The 5496-nt window shown below is 51.3% G+C and overlaps 1 long non-coding RNA gene across 1 annotated transcript; it reads right to left on the minus strand.

Moving 5' to 3' along the window:
* Window positions 1-2212: 2212 nt before the first annotated feature.
* Window positions 2213-3732, minus strand: LOC144256894 (uncharacterized). Its single transcript, XR_013344304.1, has 3 exons — window positions 3648-3732; window positions 2540-2749; window positions 2213-2430 (listed from the first exon to the last, which is right to left on the minus strand). It is a non-coding gene; the product is annotated as an uncharacterized LOC144256894 (long non-coding RNA).
* Between the last annotated feature and the right edge of the window lie 1764 nt (window positions 3733-5496).

Raw genomic sequence — 5496 nt, forward strand, 5'->3', positions numbered from 1 at the left:
ACAAGGAAATTGAGGCCCAGAGAGGAAGGTGCTTGACCCATGATTGCATTGCTGGTTAATAACAGAACTGAAATCAGGGCCCAGCCTTCCTAACTTATACTCAATTGTTCTTTCCAACATACCAACCTGCCTCTTTTTTTTTTTTTTTTCTTTTTTTTAATCCTCACATTGTTAGATGCCTGACACTTAGATCTTTCTAGTTTTTTTTCTCTTTTTTTCCAACAAGGTTTTAACCCAGGAGCACTTTACGACTGGGCCACATCCCTGACCCTTTTTTATATTTTATTTAGAGACAGTCTCGCTGAATTGCTTAGGGCCTCGCTAGGTTACTAAGGCTGGCTTTGAACTTGGATCCTCCTGCCTCAGCCTCCCGAGATGCTGGGATTATAGGCATATAATCCACCATGCCCGGCACTTTTCAAAATTTTTACTAAGATCTTATCCTATACACATAGCATTGTTTTCAAATTGATGAAATTGAGAACTTTATTGTAGAGTTGGGGAAATAGGCCAGAAAGAGTTGCCTCAAGTTTCAATAAGGATGTGTCAAAAGTGAGAGAAGAGTTATTTTTCCTCACCTCTCTTCCGGGTTCCTTCTGCTGTGCTCCGTACCTCCTTAAGCTTCTTCTCCTCCTCTTTCTCCCTCTTTAATCTGGTGCTGGAGATTGAACCCAGGGCCTCCCATATGCTAGGAAAATGCTCTACCACCCAGCTACAACCCCAACCCTTTTTTTAATTATTTTTTTAAAGAGAGAGAGAATTTTTTTATCATTTATTTTTTAGTTATTGGCAGACACAACATCTTTGTTGGTATGTGGTGCTGAGGATCGAACCCGGGCCGCACGCATGCCAGGCAAGTGCTTGAGCCATATCCCCAGCCCCCCCCCTTTTATTATTATTATTATTATTATTATTATTATTATTATTTTGAGACAGGATCTTGCCAAGTTGCCCAGGCTGGCCTTGAACTTGTGACCCTCCTGCCTCAGTCTCCTGAGTAGCTGGGATGACAGGCATGGGCCACCATGACTGGCCTTTTAATGCTGAGCTGCTTTCTTTAGTGCTGCCTCTGAGGGAAACCATTTTCCCCTGTTCTTTCCTTTCTTCTCTTTCTCTTTTCACTGCCCCTTTCTCCCAGTTTCCCCACATCCTTGGTGGAAAAGCCTTTCTACCTCTGTGGTTTCCCTTCCCTGTGAGGAGAAATGTCAGTGAAAAGTGCCCACTCAGCACCCTGGGTGCTAGGTGGCTCCGTTGTCATTGCTTGGGGTGGGGTGTGCCACCAGTGCCTTGTTCTCCAGGAAGCCTGGCCCTGACCTCTGCCTTGGCCTCTCTGCTCTGGACAAGGATTTCTTTACTCAAACTCTAGCGGATCTTGTGGCTCAGGGAGCCTCAGAATCCCTCAGAGGGCTTGCTAAGCCCAGATGGCTGGGCCGCATTCCTGAGAGCTGGATCCCGTGGGCCTGGGCTCCATTTATGAAACCTGCATTTCAAGTTCCAAGAGAGGCTGCTGCTGCTGGTCCAGGAACCACACTTTGAGAACCACCGTGATAAAAGACAACTCATCCAACCCAATGACCACGTGGGAATGGAGTGCAGACAGGACCAGAAGTTGGAAAGGAGGGTTAGGGCTGGGAACCCGTTTGACCAGCCACCCACGCTGGCTTCTGCGTGTGCAAACAGCATAGACCCGTGTAACCATTCCTATGTTCATCCTCAGATGAGTGTAGCAATTTGGGAGTTAGGAGCCTCCAGATGAAATCCCCTGGCAGTTTAGCTGGCAGTTCTCACTGCCTGCGTCCTCCCCAGTTTTCACTCTTCCTCTTCCCTCCCCTGGCAGCAACTTCCCTGTAGAGAAAGTTCCCCTATCTTTGGCTCACTCTGCTAGTACCTCCACAGCCAGCAGCTGATGAGGGAGCAGGAAAGGAGGTCACTGGGAGCGCAGTGTGTGTGAGCAGTAGGTCTCCAAGGGCAGCTAATTGCCAGGCACAGGGGCCTGAAGGCAGCTGCAGCATGCTCAGGAAGCAGGACTCGCTGGCCAGGTGCAAGAGGGCCAGGGGGCTTGGGCCTCTGGTCCCCACGGTCAGAAAGGAAGGCATGGGGTGAGGTCAGGGAGGCAGAGGGGCAGTAGACACAACAGTGTGGCCTCGGCAAGGCCATCATTTGCTGAAGGTTGCCCTCTTCCTTCCTGAGGTCCTTCAGCAGGGGCCAGCCAGGACCAGATGTCTATAGATTTCCAGGAGGGCAGGAATCTAGACTCTTGGGTGGTGGAAGAGGATGGCTCTGAGAGATGGGGCCACTTCTGTGGAGGGGTATCGGCCAGCCAATCACCCAGCCCGATCTCCCCTTGACTAATCCCTCTGCAGATCCATGAGCATGGCTGTTCTCAGCTATCTGCTGTGACTGCCAGGGAGAGTGGGAAGCAGAGGGCTTCTGCAACAAGATGTAATGATTAAACACTAAGAAAGCTGGCCCATCCCTCCTGAGTCACTTCCCAAAGAGCATCCCAGTAGCCAAGGGGCAAAATGCACCCAGAACCTACCTTCCCCGCAGGCTGAGGAGGCATATGGTGCATAAGCTCAGGGGGAGCCCGGCGGAGCCCGGCCCCCGGATCCCTCTCCCATCCTTATGGTAAGGCCAGAAACCGTTCTCTTGAGTTTTCATTGCTTTGGGCCTTCAGCTATTTTGGGCACAGGAGCATGAAGAACTCTGGGATTGTTCTCTGCAGTAAGAGAATGCCATCTGGGAGAGGCTACAGAGTTGACAGGAAGGAAGTGGGGACAAAAAGAGAACCTGAGAACTCATCACCATCCCAGCCCCCTCCACGAAGACGCCTCCTGCCAGTGTTCTGGAAAAGCATCTCAGACATGCCGACGTCGGCCCCTGTGAGCAACGTGTTTGGCCTCTCCCGGCCTCCACATCCTCCACACCCTCACTCCTTCCCGCTTCCACCTGCCAGGCATGTTGCAAGAGTCCATTGACCAATGTTTACAGAATGCTCCAGAGAAGAATGATCCAGTTGCCAAATCCCTGAGTCATCTGGCCTAGTCACCCTTTGCTCCTCTGCTCCGATTTTCCCACCAGAGTGGAGATCATGCTCAGCAACATTTGTTCACAGGCCTTGCCAGCCAGGAGGCCAAGCAGATTTCCCCGACCTGCCTTTTACAAAAACAGGCAGGAAGAAAAGAAATCTTTAGTGAGAGCCTGATGATACACGCAGGTACTGAGTCCGACACGCTCACCCACCACGTACCACGTTATCCAGCATCACAGAATCCTGTGCAGTGGTGTTTCCATACTCCCTCTTCAGGTGAGGAAACAGAAGCATGGAGGTTACAGAGTTTTACCCAAAGACAGGACTCTGAAGTGGCAGAGCCAGGAGGGGAACCTAGTCATCATCACCTGGGTTCCCCCCAAAGCAGAGCCTGGGACAAAGGCTTTTGTGCAAGTCATACATTTGAGGATGTGATCCCAGGAGGCAGAAGCAGAGGAGGAGAGCCAATCCAGGGATTCCTATGAAGCTGTCTACCACCAAGTGTCAGCTGGTCAACCAGTGCCACAGGAAAACTCTGAAGTGGATCTCAGGTTGATCAACCAGGGGAAGAAGGAGAAAAGCATTTATCCATTGGTTCTGGTTTCCCAAGACTTACCTACCCACAGTTGACTCCTCTGTACTTGAGAGTTGCCCAGGCACAAGGCTGGGAGTCCTGCAGAGAACTGGTCACAGGAGCAAGATGCCAGCGGCGAAGACTAGAAGCACTGCATTAGGGCTGTGTGCTGGACACAGTCCCACCACACCATGCTAGGTATGCCGAGGAGCTCACAGGAGGTCACTGGGGCAGCCAGGGGAAAACAAAATGTGAATCACAGCCCATGACTTCATGCATTCATTCAACAAATATTTATTGGAGACTTTGTTAGACATTGGAGTTGGACAATAAACGAAAGACAAGATCCTGGCTCTCATAAAGCTTAAATTCTACTGGGGGTGGGATGACATAGACAGATTAGCAACTGAACAAATAAACAAGTACTGATTCCATATCGGGCACTATGTTGAGAGCTTGGGAACCCCAGAAGAAATTGTTTCCTTGTTGGGAAGACAAAGGCACAAAATACCACTACTGAATATGGTGACTGGGGCACCTGCACACTCCTCTGGGAGAACAGAGGAGGTACATTTTACTCCAGATTCGAGAGCTAGGAAAGGATCTCCAGAACAGATGAGGCCCAAACTGCTTGGAAGGCCTCAAAGGATGAGCCAGGCATCTCTGGATTGGGGGAAGGGAAGGATGTGCTCTGCATGGGCAGAGACACAAAAGCACAAGAGCACGGCACATTCTGGAAAAGTACAACTGAAGTGCCATATCTGCTGGATGTTGTCAAAAATTGAGGTGGGAAAGGCGGGCAGGGAGCAGACACAAAGGCTTGAACACCTGCTACGGGAGGATTTGGATGTGATCCTGAAAGTGAAGGTAAGCCTCTTTGCCTTTTAGTCCTCTAAGCCCAGCTAGCTCCTGAACATCTCAGCCAAGGATGAAGATAAAACCAAACAGTCGAACACAGAGACTGGCAGCTAGGGAGGGGGAGTGCAGGGGGGTTCACAGGGAAGGCCCAGTGGCTTTGGAGAATCCGAGAATGGCTAGACCTGAGTTGCCCGGGTTACGTGTCCAAGCTCTCAAAGCTTGACGAGGCCCACTGGGCACAAGGACTCTCTCTGGTCACTGCGCCTAGTGCACCAGGCATAAGATCAGATCCTCTGAATTGATCGGCACCTCGGCTCTTCAGTCCCCAACTCAGCCTGTCCTCTTTATAGCCAGGTCCTGTACAGGCAGAACTCCAAGAGCTGCCTCCCAGGTGTCCAGGGCCTTGAGGACCCTGAACCAAACAAGCTGCCTCTGGCCCTCCTTTGGCGTCCATATCGTACCTGCCTGGGCTTTCCAGCTGAACCCCACCAGCAAGAGCTAATACCAGAAAAGCAACTGGCATCTGGCTGACTCTCTCGCAGAGGCCTGTCACATCCATCATCCGGGCAGGAGAAGAGCTTCCCGCAGCTCACAGCCACGTCCCGCCATTCCCCTGCAGAGCCCTTGTCAAACTGAGCCCCTGGCTTCTGTTCACTCTTCAAAGTAAAGAACCCTGAGAGGATCTGAATGCAAACAAGAGCAAAACTCCCAGAAGCAGTCTTTTCTTCTCAAATTCAGGGCAGAATGAATCCCACTCCACACCCACCTGCCTCCAGAGGTTCTCAGATGACTCAAGCGACACAGGTCCACAGGCCCCATCCTTCAAAGGTGGCTGAACACCTCTAGCCTGCAACTAGAACCGGGGGCAACTCCAGAGCCCTTCAGCTCACAGGGAAGAAGGGTCTAGGCCTAACCTTGCATCTGACTTCTCTCCCTGGATCCATCCCCACCTCATCAAAATGCCCTAAGGTCCCTTCCCTTCAGACTCCCGGTCTGACCCGGGAGGCTCTCTTCTATGCCTACTCTTCTGCTC

This window comes from Urocitellus parryii, chromosome 9, assembly GCF_045843805.1.
Source record: "Urocitellus parryii isolate mUroPar1 chromosome 9, mUroPar1.hap1, whole genome shotgun sequence".
NCBI lineage: Eukaryota > Metazoa > Chordata > Mammalia > Rodentia > Sciuridae > Urocitellus > Urocitellus parryii.